Below are 25,617 nucleotides of genomic sequence, written 5' to 3'. Positions count from 1 at the left end.
CAGAAATCAGCGTCTGAAGCGGAGCTTGCAGTATGGGCAATAGAGGGAGTGTTGGATGATGAGGGTTGCTGGAGAAGCAAAGACATGAAGAGATGGAAATTACCTGCTGCTTACTTGCAAGCAATGGTTCAGATGGCACATGGGCTGGCACATATTGGAGCTCTTGCAATTACTAAATTGCTTACGCGAGTTTGGAAGCATCCTGAGAATACCAGCACGGCTAGGAGAATAGTACAGACCTGTCTGATATGCTTACAGTACAATCCTGCTAGAGGGACCTCTACTCCTAAAGGAGGGTTCGTTCCACCTACTGCACCATTCGAAGTACTGCAAATGGATTACATCCAGCTGGAGCGCTGTAATAACCTCAAGTATGTCCTAGTGGTGGTGTGTGCTTTCAGTAAATGGGTTGAAGCCTACCCCACGAAGGATAATATAGCACTAACAACAGCTAAGGTGTTACTGAAGGAGTACTTCCCACGTTATGGTGTTTGTACATTTTTGTGGAATGATAATGGTCCTCATTTCGTTGGGAAAATAGTGGAGCATGTCCTGAAAGGTTTGGGAATACGACAAAAGTTCCACGCTGTATTTCACCCGCAGTCAGCAGGTCTAGTAGAAAGGTATAATGCGACTCTGAAGCGGAAGCTAGCAAAGATCGTGGCATCCACGTCTTTGAAATGGCCGGACGCTTTGCCATTGGCATTGTTGTCTATTAGATCAGTGCCACACTCTCGAACTGGCCTCACACCCTACGAGGTGGTGTTTGGAAGGCCGATGAATATTTGGGGAGTTCCAAAGCCTCGTTTGATACATGATGTGCCTTGTATAATGATGAACGAATATTTGGCACGATTAACAAATGATTTATCTTCTATTCATCAACAGGTTCGAGAAGCGCTCCCCGACAATTCCATTGGAGAGGCTCACAATCTTCATCCTGGCGATTTTGTGATGATCAAGGTGTTTGAGAGATCCAGCAGCTTGGGGCCGAGGTGGCGTGGCCCTGAGCAAGTGCTGCTGGCAACGTGGACGGCTGTGAGGGTCACGAATAAGAAGCGGTGGATACATTCAACGCACTGCCGGCGTGTCTCTCCAGATCTGGTGAATACTACTGTACTGTCCGACTACAGAGACATCTTGGACGCGGAGAAGAGCCCAGCTGTTACGCCTCACGAGTCGGAGGGAGCCTTCCCGGACCACACTGTTTCTGGTGGAGTGAAGTACAATCTACGGCCAAGGAAATAATTTTTTTTTTGTATTTTTCATGACTGGTTGGTTACCGTGCTGAGGTTTGTGAAACGGAAGCCGGAATATCAAGGGGGGGGATCAGTTCTGGCCAGTGTAGCGACACCCGTCTTGAATCTCGGAGAAAAACTCAACGGCAGCCTCGGTTCTCAGCACCATATTTTTATTTTTTTAGTTTGCTTTCTTGAGACTTCTGTTCACTGTACCATGGCACCTATGACACTGAGAAATAGAAGACTTTTGGGTGCGGTTCTTTTTGTTGCGACAATAGTGGTGATAGCAGTAATAGCTTGGACTACAGAAAGACCATTTCCTGCACTGGACTATTTACTGCCTACCACTTCAATTCCATCTGAACATTTTCATTTTACTTTGCCCTATCACGAAGAAAGACATAGGCAGACCTATTTGAATAATAGTTTCATTCAGATATTGCATCACACGCACAATATGACCAACACGTCCAACTGTTGGGTATGTGGGATGTTACCCGGGCATCAGAAGAAGGGAGGAACCCCACTTATTCCTCTTCCTTTCTCTCATAATGGGTCATGCAATGCGTGGTATACTCTTCTCTTTACTTTGAGATGGCCAACAAAAGGTGGACTACTTTTCCGACTGAACAAAGTCTGCTACAATGATCGAGATGGTTATCCACAAGCAGAAGGAACTAAGTTTGAGTGGGAAGAATATCGACCGGACAATGTATCTGCACCTCGCATCTTTACTAATCAGAGACTTACAAATATGTCCAGTTTACATGTTATTACTGTCATTGATACGAAAGCAGATCTCTGTATTAGGAATAAGGGGATCATTCCGGTGGGGAGAAGTGAGTGCAATATCACTCTTGCTTTTGGTACTCCCAACGGTATTTCATTTGTGGCCTCACCAAACACTTATTTTATCTGTGATAATAAAGGCTATCATCGTCTTCCTCTTGGATGGTTAGGCACATGTTACATATCCTTTGTATTACCCCCTGTGTTTAACGCCCCACCTATGTATCATAATGATTTTATATTATATCATGATTTTATTTTGAATAGGGTTAAGAGGACATTGGACATTGATGGGGTTGATCAAACCGACACCTCCCTACAACAATATGTGGATTTTAATTTAGGGTTATTTTCTTTTGTGGGCGCTGCTCTAAATAGCAGGAAAATTAGGCGGTTAACACGTGTTGTGGAGGCAGTTGCTAATGAAACGGTTTCTGCTTTAGGGAATATAACTGAAGAGCTCCAGATTACTAGAATTGTTACGCTTCAGAACCGAATGGTTCTGGATGTAGTATTAGCTGATCGTGGGGGTGCATGTCGCATCATCGGAAGTAGTTGTCGTGTTTATGTCCCTGATAATTCGCCTTCTGTGTATGATGCATTTCTAAAATGCACAAAATTGCCTCTGAAATTCACACTGATAATGGTACCTGGACTTTTTCAGGTTGGTTTTGGACTCTGCTCAGTACATGGGGTTGGAAACTGTTAACGGTTCTATGTGTGATTATTGGGATATTCTTCTTTTGTTGCCTATGTATTTAATGTGGCCCTACTTTATGTACTGTATGTATTACGGCCTGTATCCCATCCAAACGAGCTATTGCTAAAAATTTACAAATGAGTAATATTGAAGTGAGGCGGATCATGATGATAGATGTTGAGGAGGAACATCCGGATTATTTCCATTATGAGGTAGCTTTAGCTAAACGCTAAAAGGGCCGTCTGTCGTAATTTGGCAGCACCTGAGTTAGCATTTAGCTCAGCTACACAACCTTTTTTATTTAACTTGACTTAAGTACGGGGGCCATTTTGTGTTTTGTGGCTTCCATTTTGTACGAACATGAGGCCTCGTGGTAGAGTGTCCTTTTGTCCTTCCTTCATGCCAATGAACCTTCCCTTTGCCCAGCAACAGGCTATTTTTAGCGATGGTCAGTTTCTCACATGCGCACACACGATTTCCGGACTAAGAGAGTGGTCATTCTTTAGGAATGTTCCTCTAACTGACCAGTGGTATTAAGCTCCTCCCACATGCTGGCTGTGCACCAAAAATGTCCTTATATGTACCTAAAACTGTTCAAATGTGTACCGCTTATCTTTTTATTACCTTTAAACTGTATAAAAGAGGTCGCGCACCGATGTTCGGTGTGATACTTCTTGCATTACCGAAGGGTGCTGTAGGAGTGTACCACCACCCCATGGGGTCCTAATAAACTTGTCTCTTTGCATTTTCAGTTTCCGTGCCAATTTCCGTCTATGGTGTTTGAGTGTTTTTGCAGAGTATGTAGGCCTGACAGAACCCGATACCTCACAGCAACACCCAGATTACCGTAGAGAACACTCTCCTGGCAATGAATTGTCGTGAGCACATGGTACAGATTCTGGGCTTGGCTCATTTAAGAGATCTAAATACCACATGGTTTCTATCATTCAGACCAATCTGGAAAGATTGCATCTTACCTGTCCTGTTCTAGGATGCCTGCTATGTGGAGAAGAATGCGTGTCGGACATCTGTCTAACACTTGCATCAGCACTGCCAATGGATGTTGATACTTTGCTTGGTTTAGCAACGGCCCCATGCATTGTGTTGTCCCCAGCGGCTGCCAATCCTGATGACGGCATTCATTGAGGTCTCACAGACGCAATCTGCTGACGGTGAGATACGTGGATCGACAGGCACACAGGTTCCTCAACATCTCCATCGAACATTGCTAATGCGGCTAACGCTGACGGCGATGCTTCACATTTTTGTGCAAAGTGGTACAACTTTCACCTACTGTGGTAGACAAATTCTTTACCAGCTTAGAAGATTTCATGTTTCCTCCAAACAACGAGAATGACTTTTGAAGTTAGCACACAGCGTTTTATGGAACTCTGTATTCGACCTTCACTTTTCAAAACAAAACTTCCTACTTTAGAACTCTATTTTGCTGCGATTTGACTTTTTCTAAAATGTAACTTTTTTTAATGGCACAAAGTAATCTGCTTAAAGTAGAACTATTCTTAGAGAACAAGAATTCTTTGAAACACTCCCAAGAGACAATATTTGACTTTGTCTACAACCTGAACAGTTTATATATTTTGTCATGGAATGGTCACAACATTATTTCTGTATTTAAGAGCCATTTCATAAATGTACTTTCATGATTCATTCAGGTAGCATTGCCAACGACATACTGTATGCTTTGAATGGAAACATTACTTTTAAAATGCGTACAGCACACATGCTCATCTTTTTGTGTACAACCATTTTGAATGCATTTTATGTATTTTGGGAGGGATTTTTACAAATCATACTTTAGATATGTTTTAAATGCTTAGAATTTAGTAAAATTGAACATAATAAAGGGGAGTGGGTGTTGTATAGCATTTTAGGATCCGAGCAAAATTTACCGATTCAAGCCCTTATATAGGTACAATTTACATTGCCCATATATAGGCATAGAAATCATAACCATATTTAGACATAACCCAAGCAGTCCAAATACAGGCATGGCTACTTCCATTCGTTCCAAAAAGCCACAACGATTTCTTGAAAAACTCGGCTTCAGCAGTCAGGGACATCCCCTTACTTGAATAGTGATTTGTCCAAGAACTCATGGAGTTTTCAAAGAACTATCATTCCCTTGGGATTTTTTGATGATGTTATTATGCCCAACTTTAAGTCAAACTAGGCACCTTCAAGGTATAAATATGCCTGCACTTGCCCTAGCAAAGACACGGTGGTTCGGAGCAGCTTGACTATCTACTTGCCACACACAGCTCGCTACAGCAAGTTCCGAAGAAAGCCGACCCTCCAGCTGATGCACTGATCGAGAAGCTGTAATTTCTCTCGCTGAGAATCCAGCTCCAGTGTTTCCAAGCTCCCCTTGCGGGGTATTTGGAAATCGAGTCCCGAGACAAGAGATACCAGACCTCCTTCATTCTAAAATAAAGGTACGGAGCTGATTAGACCCTAAGCGAAATGTTGGTTAGATTCTTGGCAAAGAAAAACTAAACCTATGCTACACCACACATACTTCTTCCCTCGTACTAGACTTAGGTTAGGTACATCGGGGTAGGCGTATTTTAGAAGCACCAGTTAAGTACTTTTAGCCTTTGTTATTTATGTATGTATTTTATGGCTTAGAAACCATACCATGCTTTTACAGTTTTATTTTATAATACTCTTCTTACTGTATGCATTATACTTTGCAACCAGTATTACGATTGTAGCAGTTTACTTTACTTATATGAGAAAAAAGACTGTTCAATAAATCCTTTTATTGAAAAAGCGCGTCTCTCTATTTCTCTGCACCTTTGATAAAAGGAAGCATGCACAATTAACTGAGTAAAATATCTATCTATTGTTTCCACGACTCTGAAGATACGTTTTATTCTTGGGGAAACAAAGTAGGTATGTTTATGCGGTTGTCAGAAACAAATCCCTTCTTGTGAATTCGAGAAAGTTTCTAGTGACCGCAAAGCTAGCTGGCACTCACAATTAAGTTTAGTATATTCGATAGAGACCTAGTCGACCTCAGTCCTACATCAAATCTATAGGATATATTATTCCAATGTGCAGAGCCTATTGGGAATATAGGAACTACACTACAAGGTAGGTAGCCATCTTGCCATGGAGGGAAGTTTGTGGGTGGGAAGCCGGCTCTTCTACTCCCACCATGCACCCTGTCCCACACCTGAGCAGGATGGAGCACCGCCCCACCCAGAAGCATTTGGAAGCCATTGCCGTACACAAATAAAACTTACAGGTAGGTAGTCATCTTCCGTCGGAGGGAAGTTTGTGGGTGGGAAGCCGGCTCTTCTACTCACACCATGCACCCTGTCCCACACCTGAGCAGGATGGAGCACCGCCCCACCCAAAAGCAGTTGAAAGCCATTGCAGTACACTAAACAAACATACAGGTAGGTAGCCATCTTCACAGTAAGGGTGTTTGGGGGTGGGAGGTCTGCTCTACTACTTCCACCACGCTCCCTGTCCAAAACCTGAACAGGATGGACCACTCCCCTACCCAGAATCAGTTGGAAGCCATTGCAGTACACCAAACAAACTAACAGGTAGGTAGCCATCTTCACAGTGAAGGTGTTTGTGGGCCTGCATTACTACTCCCACCATGCACCCTTGTCCCCCAGTACATCACAATGGGGCTCTCTATACCACCCAGATGCATGTGGCATCTAATGGATCACTACAAACAAACTAACAGATAGGTAGACACATTATTATGTCTTGTGCCACCACTGAGCAGGATGTAATCCTCCAGCACGCACACACATATGTGTCACATAACAAAGCCAAATGCGAAAAACATAACAGGTAGGTAGCCAGAACGTGCACCGAGCCATTCTTCACAAACAGAATGGTGCCATATGACCACACCAACCCTCCCATTGCACAAATATGCACACCGATCCTATTGCCACGCACAGTGTGCACACAGCTAAGCAAAGGAAACTGTCACAGCAAAGTGTGACACACCAATGCACATGTAGAAGAAAGTCTGTGCACAATCATGCACAGCACTGATTGACATGTGTAGTGCCATGGGGCCAGAGCAACAAGTACCATATCTATCTATCAATATAAATAAAAATATAAATATTCGTTTGTGCACAATCACAAATCTCCGAAAGTACTTCACTGCTTGCTTTGAAATTTTTACACAACGTTGGATTCGAATAGGCGTGTGTTTTTATATACAGAACGTTGGATTCCAATATGCGAGTGTCAAATGCGCTCGTGTTTTTAATCGAAAGCCCAAAAATACTCATAAAAATGTCAATGTTCGTTTGTTCAAAATATTAAATCTCCGAAACTTCTTCACTGATTGCTTTGAAATTTTGACACAAAGTTGGATTTGATTAAGTGCGTGTTTATATATACACACAGTTGGATTCGAATACTCGCGTGTCCAATACGCACATGTTTTTAATGGAAAGGGCAGACAGACCCTATCGATTTGGTTGCTGCACAACCACTACAAGGGATGAATAGAGACAATAGTCTATATATTAGGATTAACAGTTGGTCTCAGGATTGCAGACCAGGAAGTGGGTGGCGGGAGGGGGGAGGAGTTGGTTCACTTTGTACTAAGTATGGACGCATAGAGACAATAGTCTACATTTATTGGGATGGACAGTTGGTGTCAGGATGGCAGACCGGGAAGTGGATGTAGGGGGGGGAGGAGTTGCTTCACTTTGCAACATTAGCGCGTGTTTATATATACACAACATTGGATTTGAATGCACGCGTGTCCAATACGCGCGTGTTTTTAATGGAAAGGAATAACAGACCCTATCGATTTGGTTGCTGCGCAACAACTGCAAGGGACGCATAGAGACAATAGTCTACATATATTAGGATGGACAGTTGGTGTCAGGATGGCAGACCGAGAGGTAGGTGGAGGGAGGGGGGAGGAGTTGGTTCACTTTGCAACATTAAGAAAGGACGCATAGAGATAATAGTCTACATATATTAGGATGGACAGTTAGTGCCAAGATGGCAGACCGGGAAGTGGGTGGAGGGAGGGAGGAGGAGTTGGTTCACTTTGCAACATTAGCACGTGTTTATAGATACACAACGTTGGATTTGAATATGCGCATGTTTTTAATCGAAAGGTCGAACAGACCCCATTGATTTGCTTGATGCGCAACAACTACAAGGGACGCATAGAGACAATAGTCACAAAAACATAATGTATACCCACAAGCATTGTGAAATTAAACATATTAGAAATGTGCGCTTACTCTTTTATTTCTCTTCCATTTAACCAGACTGAGCTACAGAAACGCGTCGCCGGGTACAGCTAGTGATAAATAAGAAAGCATGGTTGGTAGTACAAATCCAGATATGCACATGACAAGACAAAGGTATGCAGGAGATGACAATGGCCAGCCCATGCCCAGATGTGACGTCTGCCAGGTCATACAAATCAACAAAGTGTCCTCACTGAAATTATATGTTGCACTAGTCCCTAGATGTCAACATGTCACAAATTATGCACGCGGTGCATGGTATGTATTGACACCTCACACCATGGACAAGTAATGCATGTACCATTGCATCATGTCAGGAGGCACAGTAGTGCACATAGAAAACAATGTGATGATCATTCAACTGTGTAGTGTACAAACAGTGAATGACACACAGCTAACACAGAGCTTGCGGGGCGCACTACAATACCCATTTCCCAACTGACCCACAGGTGACCAAGAACTGACTGCAGAGGACAACACCAGCAACCTGCAGAGCCAGTCCCGTCCCCCCCCCCCCCGGAACATCGACTCTCGGATGTTGACTGCCAGTATTCTTTTGACGAGGAGCCCGAAGCCGGCCCATCTGGTGTTCCAGGGCGCAACAGGTCCCTGGACCCCATTGTACCCCAACACATCTGCTGCTACAACAACCTCCCTTCAGACCACTGCTGTTACCGCTGGTGCATCCTCTACCACCACCACCACCAGAGCTGCCTGCAACACTCTCCCTGTCCCAGAGGATCGCCACCCCACCCCACTGACTGAGGAGTGCAGGGAGAGGATGCGGGTTCCTACAGTGGAGAGACAACAGGTCAGTGGCAGAAGGGCAGGCGGGGACCTTGGCTGCTCATCATCATCCAGGATCAGGGGAATCTCCTTGCGAATGGCTAGGTTGTGGAGCATGCAGCATGCCACTACAATCTGACACACCTTCCTGGGCGAGTACATCAGTGCCCCTCCGGTCTTGTCCAGGCAGCAGAAACGTGACTTCAGCAGTCCAAAAGTACACTCCACCACAAGACATGTCTTCTCATGGGCATCATTGTAGCAGACTTCACCCGGGGTCCTGGGATTCCGCAGTGGACTCAGCAACCAAGGGATAGGCAGAGTCACCTAGGTGTGACAAGCACAAATATACATTTCAATGTCGCTGAGGCAGAGGACAGCAGGTCACACACAGCACTCCATATGACTAAGCATACTCACCCAAAATCCATGCACACTCTGGAAGCAGATTACCCATCAGCTGGGGAACAATGCTGTTGCACAGGATGTACGACTCATGGGCCAAGCCTGGAAATTTGGCACAAACGTGTGAGATGATCATATCTGCCTGGCACACCACTTGCACATTTATGGAGTAGTAATGTTTGCGATTCCTGTAGATGTGCTCATGTGCCTGTGGTGGGACAAGCCCAACATGGGTGCAATCAATGGCACCAACAACATGGGGGATGTGTTTGAGATGATAGAAATCGCCCTTCACAGCTGCCAATTCAGGCCCCCTGGGGAAATTGATATATCCGTCCTTGTAGATCATCATAGCGGACAGAACATCACGCAGCACCAAGCTGAACATAGGTTGTGACATCCAACCTGCGTGGGACACTGTGTGCTGGAATGATCCAGTGGTAAAAAAATGCTGGGCTGCCATCACCTTATACGTCGGGGTGAAAGATGTTGGATATGTTCTGCGAGGCTGCAGGTGGGGCTCCAACATCTCACAAAGGGTTCGTAGGGTGGCCCTATCCAGATGGCATTTCAGGATGATTGCCTCATCCTCCATGTCTGCCAGCACTGTCAAGTGATGATGCAGATTCGATCCTCTCCTAGTAGAGATGAAAGTGGACACATGTCAATGCAACACATCATGAGATGGGCATAGCATCTCACGTTATGGCTGACACAATGCCAACAATGATTGTCATCAAAATTGAGTTACAGACCAGCTTACATGTAGGGACACCTTCAGCTAAACTAATCGTACACTTGTCAACTTACACACAGCAAGTACCTCAAACACTACCTCTGTCAATGTTAATGCACATAGGGAGATGGCCACATTTAGCATGGTCACGCCTGGGAGTATAGCATCCAGCATATGTGTAACAAAGCAACCCCACTGTCTCATACCTAGCTGTTGTACCTGACACCTACATGCATCATCTGAACCTGGCACACATCAACAACACTATGACCACAGTCTGAGCATAAATGACGAGTGTGTGCATGGTCAAACATAAGAGGGCATGCAAAACCCAACAACATTCATTGAGACAAACATTGCTTTGATTGTCACTGCACCTTGACATGTGTACACATTGTAGAGTCCATAACAGCACTGCCCTGTGTACAGGCCCATCAATATCACAAGTGACATGTGAGGGAGTACATGCCAATCTAAATAATCACATACACAAACATGGCATGTGTAGTCACCAGTGGAGTAAATGGAACATTGGCATTGTGTGCACATTGATGTGCCAATGACCATGTGGCCACTGTGCTCTGTTGATGTTTGCCAGATGGCCATTGATACAGCATGATGTGTCCATTGGTGTTGTAAAAGTAATCCGCAAAAACAATCCCGCACACCCATGTCACCGTATGGCACCCAAATCGCGGTATCTACCGCCTGGCCCCAGTGTGGTTACCAACAATCACCAATACACAATTGCGGTAGTGATAGCCATAGAGACATGCCCAAATCGCGGTAACCTAATGTGAATGTGTGGCATCCAAATTGCAGTAGCTACTGCCTAGCCCCTGCGGTGTGTCACCAACAATCCCCTATACACAATTGCGGTAGAGATAGTCATAGAGACATGCCCAAATGGCATGCTCCGCCACCCAAATTGCGGTGCCTCATGTGAATGTACGGCACCCAAATCGTGGTAGCTACTGCCTAGCCCCAGCGGTGTGTCACCAACAATCCCCAATACACAATTGCGGTAGTGATAGCCATAGAGTCATGCCCAAATGGCGGTTGGCATGCTCCGCCACCCAAATCGTGGTGCTTCATTTGAATGTATGCAAAAGACACACAATTGATGGACGGAATGCAGAACAAATCAAAACATTCACCCCCTGTCAAGTGATCTGGGTTAATTCCATCATTCTTTTCCTCACCATGCCACGCCAGTTTAGAGTTGGCCATATGCAAATCAGTCTCAACCCTGTGCCTCATTGGAGGAGTCCAGCCCAAACTGCCAAGACAGGTCCTCCCTGGACCGGAAACAAGCATCCTAGGACTGGTTTCGGCGTTTCACCCATCTTCAACCAGGTACCTTGATTCCAGTGGCACAGTGAGCCCAGGACCCATGTCTGGGCATACCTGGCCCACTTAGGGCGAGAAAGCAAAAGACACACAATTGATGGACGGAATGCAGAATAAATCAAAACATTCACCCCCAGTAAATTGATCTGGGTTAAATCCATTATTCTTTTGCTCACCATGCCACCCCAGTTTGTTTCCGGGGAAGACCTAGCCTGGCAGTTTGGTCTGGACTGGTACCATGAGGCACAGGGTCAAGACTGATTTACACATGGCTGGGTCCAAACTGGTGTGGCATAGTTGGCACAAGAACAATGGATTTAACCCAGCTCCTTTGACTGGGAGAGAATGTTTGCATTGTCAGCATTCTGTCATTTGTTTGCTGTTACACTTTTCGCCCTAAGTAGGATGAGTATGCCCAGACGTGGGTCCCTTGGTCACTGTGCCACTGGATTCAAGCTAGTCTGGCTGAATAAGGGTGACATACCCTGAAACTGGTCCCAGGATGCTTGTTTCAGGTCCAGAGAGGACCTAGCCTGGCAGTTCGATCTGGACTGTTCCCATGAGGCACAGGGTCAAGACTGATTTGTATTGGCTGGGTCCAAACTGGGATGGCTTAGTGGGCAAAATAATGATGGATTTAACCCAGATTCTTTGACTGAGAGAGAATGTTTGCATTGTCATCATTCCGTCCATCATTTGTTTGCTGTAACACTTTTCTCCCTAAGTGGGATGGGTATGCCCAGACGTGGGCCCTTGCTCACTGTGCCATACCCTGAAACCGGTCCCAGGATGCTCGTTTCCGGTCCAGGGAGGACCAAGCCTGGGATGGCATAGTGGGCAAAAGAACGATGGATTTAACCCAGATCTTTTGACTGGGGTAGAATGTTTGCATTGTCAGCAGTCTGTCCATCATTTGTTTGCTGTAACACTCATGTGAATGTATGGCACCCAAATCGAGGTAGCTACTGCTTGGCCCCAGCGGTGTGTCACCAACAATCCCCAATATACAATTGTGGGAGTGATAGCCATAGAGACATGCCCAAATGGTGGTTGGGATGCTCCGCCACCCAAATAAGAGTAACTGCCGCCTGGCCCCATCGGTGTGTTACCAACAATCCCCAATCCACAATTGCGGTAGTGATAGCTGGGGGTGAGTGTTTGATTTGTTCAAACGCTCCGTCCATCATCCCCTTTTGTATCGCTTTGTTCGCCTCAAGTGTGGCAGGGTATGCTCAGACGTGAGTCCCTTGTTCACTTGGCCACTGGATTCAAGATAGCCTGGCTGATGAGGATTATGAATCCGAAACCGGTCCCAGGATGCTTGTTTCCGTTCCAGGGAAGACATGGCTTGGCAGTTCGGGCTGGACTGTTCCCACGAGGCACAGGGTCAGACTGATTTGCATATAGCCATGTCTGAACTGGGGTGGCTGAGTGAACTAAAGAATGGTGATGGATTAAACCCAGATCAGTTGACTGGGGGTGAGTGTTTGATTTGTTCAAACGCTCCGTCCATCATCCCCTTTTGTATCGCTTTCTACCTCAGCAGGTCCGCTCTTTCCAAGGTCAAGAGCTCCAACTGTCCCCGACACACAGCCAGCTCCCAGTCCACCTGACAGCCAAGTCTGAGTATTAGTCCCCCTCACACCCTCTGTCTCTCACACAGCGGGGCCTGTACTGTCCATTGTTACCCCCGTGACTGTGTTGCTGACCATGGACGGGTACAGTCGCACACATTCCTTGTGCAGCTTCTCATGTACGCACTCTGAACTTTATCCTGCCCACTGGCCTTGTCATTCACTGCTGTGTGCCCCTTTCCTGCGCAGCTTCTCATGTACTCACTCTGAATGTTGTCCTGACCACTGGCCTTGTCTTTCACTGCTGTATGCCCCATTGCCTGTGCAGCTTCTCATGTTCCCACTCTGCACTTTGTCCTGACCACTGGCCTTTTCATTCACTGCTGTGTCCCCCTTGCCTGTGCAGCTTCTCACGTACTCACTCTGCACTTTGTCCTGACCACTGGCTTTGTCATTCACTGCTTTGTGCCCCTTGTCTGTGCAGACTCTCATGTACGCACTCTGCACTTTGTCCTGACCACTGGCCTTGTCATTCACTGCTGTGTGTCCCTTTCCTGTGCAGCTTCTCATGTACTCACTCTGGATTTTGTCCTGACCACTGGCCTTGACATTCACTGCTGTGTGCCCCTTATCTGTGCAGTTTCTCATGTACTCACCCTGCACTTTGTCTTGACCACTGGCGTTGTCAATTACTGCTGTGTGCCCAATTTCCCATGCAGCTTCTCATGTACTCACTCTGCACTTTGTCCTGACCACTGGCCTTGTCATTCACTGCTGTGTCCCCCACGCCTGTGCAGCTTCTCATGGACCTACTCTGCACTTGTCATTCACTGTTGTGTGCACCTTGCCTGTGCATATTCTTTTGTACTCACTCTGCACTTTGTCCTGACCACTGGCCTTGTCATTCATTTATTTGTGCCCCTTACCTGTGCAGCTTCTCATGTACTCACTCTGCACTTTATCCTGACCACTGGCCTTGTCATTGACAGCTGTGTGCCCCTTGCCTGTGCAACTTCTCATGTACTCACTCTGCACTTTGATCTGACCACTGGCCTTGTCATTCCCTGCTGTGTGCCCCTTGCCTGTGTAGTTTCTCATGTACTCACTCTGCACTTTGTCCTGACCACTGGCCTTGTCATTCACTGCTGTGTACCCCATGCCTGTGAAGCTTCTTATGTACTTACTCTGCCCTTTGTCCTGACCACTGACCTTGTCATTCACTGCTGTGTGCCCTTGCCTGTGCAGCTTCTCATGTACTCCCTCTGAATTTTGTCCTGACCACTAGCCTTGTCATTCCCTGCTGTGTCCCCTTTGCCTGTGCAGCTTATCATGGACATACTTTGAACTTCGTACTGCCGACTGGCCTTGTCGTTCACTGCTGTTTGCCCCTTCATGTGCATCTTCTCTTGTACTCACTCTGTAGTTTGTCCTGACCACTGGCCTTGTGATTCACTGCTGTGTACCCCTTGCCTGTGCCAGCTTCTCATGGACATGCTAGGCACTTCATTTTGGTCACTGGACTTGTTGCTATTTGCTGTGTTAAACTATTCCCTGTGCAGCTTCTCATGGACATACTCTGCTCCTTGAACTGGCCACTGGTCCTGCTGTTTTACCCCTGCCTGTGCAGATTCTCATGGACATGCTCTGCATTTCGTTTTGGCCACTGACCTTGTTGCTCTTTGCTGTGTTCCACTATTCCCTGTGCAGCTTCTCATTGACATACTCTGCTCCTTGAACTAGTCACTGGCCTTGCTGTTTTGCCCTTTCCTGTCGGATTCTCATGGACATGCTCTGCACTTCATTTTGGCCACTGGCCTTGTTGCTCTTTGCTGTGTTCAACTATTCCCAGTCCAGCTTCTCATGGACATACTCTGCTCCTTGAACTGGCCACTGGCCTTGCTGTTTTGTCCTTGCCTGTACAGATTCTCATGGACATTCTCTGTACTTTGTTCTGGCCACTGGCGTTGTTGCTCTTTGCTGTGTTCAACTATTCCCTGTGCAGCTTCTCATGGACAAACTCTGCTCCTTGAACTGGCCACTGGCCTTGCAATTTTGCACTCGCTTCTGCAGATTCTCACGGATATGCTATGCATGTTGTGCCTTGCTCTTCTCTACTCTTGGTGCCTATCTGTGGAATCTGTGAATAAAGACAGTTGCTCCTGTTGTCTGTTTTGCCACTGTCCTTACTAAATAAAGTTGATTTGCTGTGTGTATATGGTTTACTGTGCCCCACGCTCTGTATGCCACTTCAACATTGCCAATTTCTTGGCTCACTTACTCTATTTTTTATAGGGTAACATGGACCTCAGTTCTTCCTTACCCTGATACTTGTGGGGTCTATGATGTCAATTCTACATATAATGCAGTTATCATTTTCATAATTTGTTCAAGTTGGCTATATTGTACACATCTCACTCAACACAGGAGCCTTAGAGGGAAACTGCGAAAGAGACAGGCCACCCTCCACTCGCAACATTACCAACAATAAAGGCCTTCCCTATAATACTATGGGATATATATCCCTAGGTGAATTGTTTCTCTTTTACTATTAACAAACCGAGGGTCAAAATCACCCTTCGAGCCTGATGTGCTGTTAGTGGTCGCATAACTCTACTACCATATCTCTAAAACCGTGTGTGTGTGTGTAAGCCTCCCAGTAGGTACTAAATGCTTCCTCCACTCGCCTATTGTGAAAAAAGGGAAGGGGAGGTTGACAGAGCCTCACGGGAGCAACATCCAGGGGGGGATTTTTCCGGCTGGTACTCGCCTGAATCCCCACTTATCATCATCAGCGTCTGTCAACCCAAACAGAAAGGGGATAAACGGTGTGCAAAGGAATCAAAAAAACCTTATGTGTAACAAAGTATTGAATGACCCTCTAAATTAAAAAGAGGTGTGCTAAACTGGCAATTGTATCCTTATTCTTTGATGTTTGCTCACTCTAATAAAAACCAAAAACCAACATGTTTCATCACCATCAATACTTTACCGGTGATTTCTTCAGGGTTTTGTTCGGGTCAGCGTACGATTTGCACCTCTGGATTCTCCATTTATTGTACCTGTATTTGGAACAGGAGAACAAACACATACACACACACAATGTACTCGCTGTGTCACCTTATGTCCATTGCAACTCTGGTTAAGAGTGCATCAACTTGAAAGCTGACTGTTTCATTCTAAAATCCTGATAACTATCTTCATACTTTACCAGGTGGCCTCTCTTTTCCAGCCTACCGGCCCCCGTAGAAGAATCTGTGTATGGGGGGTACCCCTACAGCGTTAGCGGGTCCCATATACCGCCAGTTGGTCGGTCTCTATGGAGGAAAAAGCGCAACAGTGACCCGTGTACAAGCCATATTCATATATTTTGCCATGGGTGCTAGCGGTATCGTCGCTTGTTTAATCAGCGCTTAGCGGTCTCTAGTTGTTAAGGAAATGCGGCGTGCTCCTGCACTCACGCTTCTCTTCATGAGCACCGGCCCTCGTTACTAATATAGTTCGATTTGGCCAAGCCTCAATTCAGAGAAAGCCGCCATGAATTTTATGTTTCGCGCAGCGGTCGCGCGGCCCTCACTGCATGTTGTGTACCGGTTTGGTACGCTAGGTCTCCCCGCAATGATTAAACCCCCCGCCATAATTTTCTCCTTACCGGGAGTTTGCCGAGGTCTGGCTTCCGCTCACCCTTCGTGTACCTGGACGTGATCAAAGGGCTGGTCTAAATGCCGTGGTTGTGGTCATGTGATCGCTGCGCTGCGTGACGTGCGTGTAAAGCGTGACCCCATTGACTGTATATATGGCCGCCATCGTAGAGTGGATAGGGTGTTATTCACATCCACTCTGCTTCATCTTCTCTGTCAACAATACTATCTCTCAGAGGGGTTGCTGCGACTACTACCCTTATTTTTCAAGGCTCAAATTATAGACACCACGAATGAGCTATGTCCTGTGTTCGGATTTACTAGTCTCTGGTTGTGCTGTACTTTCAGTAGACTCCGCAGACTGTCAGTCAATGTATTGTTGATTGAAACATCTACATTAATGACGGACTATTCCACTCATTAATTTCGTTGAGGCCTTTCTGATCTGTTCCCTCTTCAAAAATCCAACGGGCCTCTTTCCTGAGTAACCTGTTGCCCATATTGTATTGATCCCCCTTAACACTTTCCATTACCACCCAGCGAAGGTCCCTGTGCTGATGTTTCAAATCACTAAAGTGTTGCACCAGTTTGGTAGTGAGTTTTGCTGTTTTTAAGGTACTGAGATGTTCTTGGATTCTGGTTTTTATTTTCCTTGTTGTTAGTCCAATGTAATGCAACTCGCATGGGCACGTGAGCCTATAGATTACATTGCGTGTGTTGCAATTACTAAAACTATTCAGATGCCAAGTCCTCCCATTTGTCCTGACTATCGCGGCAGTCTTTTTTGTAAGGGCACAGACGTTACAACCTCCACAAGGGTAATGACCCGGGGGGACTGTAGATTCAGTCGGTGTTGGTTGCGAACGTGAATGGACCAGCCGGTCCCTCAAACTCGACGATCGCTTGAATGCAAAACGTGGTTGTGGCATTCGCATAGAGCTGGTACTCAGTAAGTGCCAGTGTTTCCGGATTATTTGGCGGACTTTAGTAGAGTGGGGGCCAAAGGTGGTCACTACTGGGATACATTCCTTGTGTTCTTTGATCCTCCGGTCCAAGAGGGCTTCTCTAGGGGTGTTGAGTGCCCGCTTTTTGGCTTGTTTAACAATTCTTTGCGGTATCTCATAAATTGCCCGACTGGCAGGTTGTCCCGCAAGACCTGGCTTAACAACCTAGATCGATGCCTCAAATTCACATGGGTGGTGGATCGCTATAAGGCGACATACCTAGACCTGGACATACAGGCGAAAGATAACGGTCTCATGACAACAGTCCATCAAAAGCCCACGGATAAGAACTCATTATTACATTACGAATCGTTCCATCCGAGGGCCTTGCGGGACAACCTGCCAGTCGGGCAATTTATGAGATACCGTAGGAATTGCTTCACAGTGGAAACCTTTTTAGAACAGACTGAGGACTTGACGGACAAACTTGTCGCCAGGGCTTACCCGCAAAGAATTGTTAAACAAGCCAAAAAGCGGGCACTCAACACCCCTAGAGAAGCCCTCTTGGACCGGAGGATCAAAGAACACAAGGAATGTATCCCAGTAGTGACCACCTTTGGCCCCCACTCTACTAAAGTCCGCCAAATAATCCAGAAACACTGGCATTTACTGAGTACCAGCTCTATGCGAATGCCACAACCACGTTTCGCATTCAAGCGATCGTAGAGTTTGAGGGACCGGCTGGTCCATTCACGTTCGCAACCAACACCGACTGAATCTACAGTCCCCACGGGTCATTACCCTTGTGGGGGTTGTAACGTCTGTGCCCTTACAAAAAAGACTAGCGCGATAGTCAGGACAAATGGGAGGACTTGGCATCTGAATAGTTTTAGTAATTGCAACACACGCAATGTAATCTATAGGCTCACGTGCCCATGCGAGTTGCATTACATTGGACTAACAACAAGGAAAATAAAAACCAGAATCCAAGAACATCTCAGTACCTTAAAAACAGCAAAACTCACTACCAAACTGGTGCAACACTTTAGTGATTTGAAACATCAGCCCAGGGACCTTCGCTGGGTGGTAATGGAAAGTGTTAAGGGGGATCAATACAATATGGGCAACAGGTTACTCAGGAAAGAGGCCTGTTGGATTTTTGAAGAGGGAACAGATCAGAAAGGCTTCAACGAAATTATTGAGTGGAATCGTCTGTCCTTAATGTAGATGTTTCAACCAACAATACGTTGACTGACAGTCTGCGGAGTCTACTGAAAGTACAGCACAACCAGAGACTAGTAAATCCGAACACGGGACATAGCTCATTCGTGGTGTCTATAATTTGAGCCTCGAAAAATAAGGGTAGTAGTCGCAGCAACCCCTCTGAGAGATAGTATTGTTGACAGAGAAGATGAAGCAGAGTTGATGTGAATAACACCCTATCCACTCTAAGATGGCGGCCATATATACAGTGAATGGGGTCACGCTTTACACGCACGTCACGCAGCGCAGCGATCACATGACCACAACCACGGCATTTAGACCAGCCCTTTGATGACGTCCAGGTACACGAAGGGTGAGCGGAAGCCAGACCTCGGCAAACTCCCGGTAAGGAGAAAATCATGGCGGGGGTTTAATCATTGCGGGGAGACCCAGCGTACCAAACCGGTACACAACTTGCAGTGAGGGCCGCGCGACCGCTGCGCGAAACATAAAATTCATGGCGGCTTTCTCTGAATTGAGGATTGGTCAAATCCAACTATAGTAGCAACGAGGGCGGGTGCTCATGAAGAGAAGCGTGAGTGCAGGAGCACGCCGCATTTCCTTAACAACTAGAGACCGCTAAGCGCTGATTAAACAAGCGACGATACCGCTAGCACCCATGGCAAAATATATGAATATGACTTGTACACGGGTCACTGTTGCGCTTTTTCCTCCATAGAGACCGACCAGCTGGCGGTATCTGGGACCCGCTAACGCTGTAGGGGTACCCCCCATACACAGATTCTTCTACGGGGGCTGGTAGGCTGGAAAAGAGAGGCCACCTGGTAAAGTATGAAGATAGTTATCAGGATTTTAGAATGAAACAGTCAGCTTTCAAGTTGATGCACTCTTAACCAGAGTTGCAATGGACATAAGGTGACACAGCGAGTACATTGTGTGTGTGTATGTGTTTGTTCTCTTGTTCCAAATACAGGTACAATAAATGGAGAATCCAGAGGTGCAAATCATACGCTGACCCGAACAAAACCCTGAAGAAATCACCGGTAAAGTATTGATGGTGATGAAACATGTCGGTTTTTGGTTTTTATTAGAGCGAGCAAACAGCAAAGAATAAAGATACAATTGCCAGTTTAGCACAGCTCTTTTTAATTTAGAGGGTCATTCAATACATTGTTACACATAAGGTTTTTTTTATTTCTTTGCACACTGTTTATCCCCTTTCTGTTTGGGTTGACAGACGCTGATGATGATAAGTGGGGATTCAGGCGAGTACCAGCCTGAAAAATCCCCCCCTGGGTGTTGCTCCCGTGAGGCTCTGTCAACCTCCCCTTCCCTTTTTTCACAGTAGGAGAGTGGAGGAAGCAGTTAGTACCTACTGGGAGGCTTACACACACACACACGGTTTTAGAGATATGGTAGTAGAGTTATGCGACCACTAACAGCGCATCAGGCTTGAAGGGTGATTTTGACCCTCGGTTTGTTAATAGTAAAAGAGAAACAATTCACCTAGGGATATATATCCCATAGTATTATAGGGAAGGCCTTTATTGTTGGTAATGTTGTGAGTGGAGGGGCGGCCTGTCTCTTTCGCAGTTTCCCTCTAAGGCTCCTGTGTTGAGTGAGTTTTGAGTACGGCAGCCTAGCCGTGAGAGCCAGCGATAATAAACAATTTTAGTTCCCGATAGGAACATAGTGTGTGGTGACATAGTCTCTCGGCATACGGATTTTTAATATATAGTGTCTCGACTGTGTCATTTTACTTTCATAGCGTGCTGGGTAGAGCACTCTAGATACTTACAATGGCCAATTTTTGCTTGGCGTTCACAGATGATCATATAGCTAATATTCTAGCTGGCCCTTCCCTATTACCAGACACACCACTAGGGAACACTAACACGGCACGTGATGAATGGGACAAACTCTCGACATTACGGAAACGCCAAATTAGGATCGCCCCACATGGGGCTCTCATGACTGAGTACCTACGGGCCGGGGCGGCACCTGCAAGTCTTTTGGTGAGACTGGAGCCCAAGATATTTTTGGAAGACAAACAGTTCCGGGTGGACTGGAGCTATATAGCCAACAAGTGCACCCGGGACTGGTTGATACTGATTATCAACACCGCCAAGCGTCTCAGTGAGGAACTCCTCACTGAAATACTGGAGTTAGAAACCAGTATATAAAATGATACCACCATACTAGACGCCAAAGAACCATTGTCTAAAATCCAACTTGATTTAGGTGAATACCAAGCGTATATGGTCAACCAGAAAATCAAAGGCCGGAGACGCAACTTAGACAGATTTAGTCACGAGTGGGCGTTCCCCTACACAGAGGACCAATACTATCAACAAGGGGGCACTTCCAACCAACAACCCCAGCGTGGCAGGGGTGGGCGATATCCAACTAGGGGCACCCCAAACAAGTGGGCCTTTGATAACACCAGCAGCGAAGATGAGGAACAGACCGCACAACCCCCACAGGGCAATTCACGAGTACGTTTTAATGCCCAGACCAGCACAGACCAGGATCTGGGAGCATTATTCAGAGCTTTTTTAGGCCAACACCAACCAGATCAGAGAGGTGCCAACACGAGGGGCAGAGGCAGGGGCCGGGCTCGGCAGTTCACAAACACAAACCAGCAAGCCTACTCCCCCAGAATCACCCGCAGCAGAGGGCGAAGGCCAATATAAATCCAATGGATAATATAGTGGTGAATCTCTCTGACCACCCTCTTACGCCTAATGAGAGTTTAGTGTTGAATTAAGGCCTGGGATATGTTCCCACCCCCAGGCATGACAGTTTTCAATTGAGAGGAGAACTCCATGGTGTTTTTAGAAAAATCAAATTGTGTAAATTTTTTGAGGGCAAGGAGAAATCAACTGCCGATATGGTGTTCTGCACGGACCTACGCCGCCCCTCCACCTTCACGCCCCTGAACCATCAAGTGGGCCCGGAGGTGGGGGTTTTTGAGCAAAAAGTCCTGCAGGACATCTTAGATTGAGAACAAAAACAACACCTTCCTAAGCACAGCAATATGTCCAAAGCGGATTGGCTGGCTGTGAAAGCCCTTCAAGACAATGGATCCATCACCATCAAACCAGCCGATAAGGGCGGGGCGGTGGTGGTGATGAACACCACCGACTATGGAAACGAAATACAAAGATTATTGGGTGTGAGGGAACACTACCAACCTCTCGCTAGAGACCCGACAGATGAGTTGAAAACTACTATACAAACTATGGTCGCAGAGGCACGGGAAAAGAAGTGGCTTACCAGCAAGGAAGCTGAATTTTTTATAAATCCCTCCCCGAGGGTACCAGCTTTCTACATTGTGCCCAAAATTCATAAGGCACAACGGCCTCCTCCTGGACGGCCGATAGTCTCAGGTATTAATTCCTTACTTGAGCCTTTGTCACAATTTTCCGTTTTTTTCTTACGAGAATGTGTGGTTACACAATCCTCCTTTGTGCAGGACACCACTGACATTTTAAGACAGTTACAGTCAGTAACATATGATCCGGCCGAGCAATTCATAGTGACAATTGACATAGAGTCACTTTACACAAACATACCCCAGGAAGCGACGCTGGTGGCAGCAGCTCGCTCCCTGGGTGAATGTGAGTGGTTCTACGACACAGCAAGGACCTTCGTGTTGCAATGCATTGAAATAGCATTGACACGGAACTTCTTTGCCTACAAAGAACAACTATTTCTGCAGATATCGGGAACCTCGATGGGGGCAACATTTGCCCCGAGCCTGGCATTTATATATGTTGGGCAGTTTGAAACCAACTATATTTACCATGCATCTAATCTCTTCCAGGGGAACATTGTCCTCTGGAAGAGATATATAGATTACATCCTATGCATCTGGAGAGGGTCCGCAGAGCGAATAAATACATTTTTGACCTGGCTTAACAACCTAGATCGATGCCTCAAATTCACATGGGTGGTGGATCGCTATAAGGCGACATACCTAGACCTGGACATACAGGCGAAAGATAACGGTCTCATGACAACAGTCCATCAAAAGCCCCCGGATAAGAACTCATTATTACATTACGAATCGTTCCATCCGAGGGCCTTGCGGGACAACCTGCCAGTCGGGCAATTTATGAGATACCGTAGGAATTGCTCCACAGTGGAAACCTTTTTAGAACAGACTGAGGACTTGACGGACAAACTTGTCGCCAGGGCTTACCCGCAAAGAATTGTTAAACAAGCCAAAAAGCGGGCACTCAACACCCCTAGAGAAGCCCTCTTGGACCGGAGGATCAAAGAACACAAGGAATGTATCCCAGTAGTGACCACCTTAGGACCCCACTCTACTAAAGTCCGCCAAATAATCCGGAAACACTGGCACTTACTGAGTACCAGCTCTATGAGAATGCCACAACCACGTTTCGCATTCAAGCGATCGTCGAGTTTGAGGGACCGGCTGGTCCATTCACGTTCGCAACCAACACCGACTGAATCTACAGTCCCCCCGGGTCATTACCCTTGTGGGGGTTGTAACGTCTGTGCCCTTACAAAAAAGACTGGCGCGATAGTCAGGACAAATGGGAGGACTTGGCATCTGAATAGTTTAGTAATTGCAACACACGCAATTTAATCTATAGGCTCACATGCCCATGCGAGTTGCATTACATTGGACTAACAACAAGGAAAATAAAAACCAGAATCCAAGAACATCTCAGTACCTTAACCCCTTCCATGCTCATGACGGAACGGTTCCGTCTTCAGCGTCGGTGCTCCGGTGCTGATGACGGAACATTTCCGTCATGAGCCAATATGATTTATTACCCTTCAGCACTGCAGCGAAATTCGCGCAGCACTGAAGAGGTTAAAAACAGCAAAACTCACTACCAAACTGGTGCAACACTTTAGTGATTTGAAACATCAGCCCAGGGACCTTCGCTGGGTGGTAATGGAAAGTGTTAAGGGGGATCAATACAATATGGGCAACAGGTTACTCAGGAAAGAGGCCCGTTGGATTTTTGAAGAGGGAACAGATCAGAAAGGCCTCAACGAAATTATTGAGTGGAATAGTCTGTCATTAATGTAGTTGTTTCAACCAACAATACGTTGACTGACAGTCTGCGGAGTCTACTGAAAGTACAGCACAACCAGAGACTAGTAAATCCGAACACGGGACATAGCTCATTCGTGGTGTCTATAATTTGAGCCTCGAAAAATAAGGGAAGTAGTCGCAGCAACCCCTCTGAGAGATAGTATTGTTGACAGAGAAGATGAAGCAGAGTGGATGTGAATAACACCCTATCCACTCTAAGATGGCGGCCATATATACAGTGAATGGGGTCACGCTTTACACGCACGTCACGGAGCGCAGCGATCACATGACCACAACCACGGCATTTAGACCAGCCCTTTGATGACGTCCAGGTACACGAAGGGTGAGCGGAAGCCAGACCTCGGCAAACTCCCGGTAAGGAGAAAATCATGGCGGGGGGTTTAATCATTGCGGGGAGACCTAGCGTACCAAACCGGTACACAACTTGCAGTGAGGGCCGCGCGACCGCTGCGCGAAACATAAAATTCATGGCGGCTTTCTCTGAATTGAGGATTGGCCAAATCTAACTATAGTAGTAACGAGGGCGGGTGCTCATGAAGAGAAGCGTGAGTGCAGGAGCACGCCGCATTTCCTTAACAACTAGAGACCGCTAAGCGCTGATTAAACAAGCGACGATACCGCTAGCACCCATGGCAAAATATATGAATATGACTTGTACACGGGTCACTGTTGCGCTTTTTCCTCCACAGAGACCGACCAGCTGGCGGTATATGGGACCCGCTAACGCTGTAGGGGTACCCCCCATACACAGATTCTTCTACGGGGGCCGGTAGGCTGGAAAAGAGAGGCCACCTGGTAAAGTATGAAGATAGTTATCAGGATTTTAGAATGAAACAGTTAGCTTTCAAGTTGATGCACTCTTAACCAGAGTTGCAATGGACATAAGGTGACACAGCGAGTACATTGTGTGTGTGTATGTGTTTGTTCTCCTGTTCCAAATACAGGTACAATAAATGGAGAATCCAGAGGTGCAAATCATACGCTGACCCGAACAAAACCCTGAAGAAATCACCGGTAAAGTATTGATGGTGATGAAACATGTCGGTTTTTGATTTTTATTAGAGCTAGCAAACAGCAAAGAATAAAGATACAATTGCCAGTTTAGCACAGCTCTTTTTAATTTAGAGGGTCATTCAATACATTGTTACACATAAGGTTTTTTTTATTTCTTTGCACACCGTTTATCCCCTTTCTGTTTGGGTTGACAGACGCTGATGATGATAAGTGGGGATTCAGGCGAGTACCAGCCTGAAAAATCCCCCCCTGGGTGTTGCTCCCGTGAGGCTCTGTCAACCTCCCCTTCCCTTTTTTCACAGTAGGAGAGTGGAGGAAGCAGTTAGTACCTACTGGGAGGCTTACACACACACACACGGTTTTAGAGATATGGTAGTAGAGTTATGCGACCACTAACAGCGCATCAGGCTTGAAGGGTGATTTTGACCCTCGGTTTGTTAATAGTAAAAGAGAAACAATTCACCTAGGGATATATATCCCATAGTATTATAGGGAAAGCCTTTATTGTTGGTTATATTGTACACATGTCAGGTTGGGGGGCACTGCCAGCACAGAGTGGGATTCTTTCCACAGGATTGCAGGCAGGCTGGTCAGGGTCATCATGTATGTGTGTTCTTCCTTTATGTGTGCCCAACAGTGTATGCGCGTGGTCATCTTGTGATGGCCAGCCATCCTAGCCCCATGGATTACTTTCAATGTGTGCTCTTGGGTGGTCAAAAAGTGTGCAGTGTGAAGGGGGTGACTTTGTCTGGAGTGTTGATGTTTGTGTGCCCCTGCTTAGTCAACTACACATGTGTCACCCAGGAGTTGAGTGCCTGTTGTTTGGATTGTTCAGCCCTGCGGATATG

This window comes from Lissotriton helveticus, chromosome 6, assembly GCF_964261635.1.
Source record: "Lissotriton helveticus chromosome 6, aLisHel1.1, whole genome shotgun sequence".
In the NCBI taxonomy this organism is placed as follows: Eukaryota; Metazoa; Chordata; class Amphibia; order Caudata; family Salamandridae; genus Lissotriton; species Lissotriton helveticus.
Note: the sequence above shows the minus strand (reverse complement) of the source record.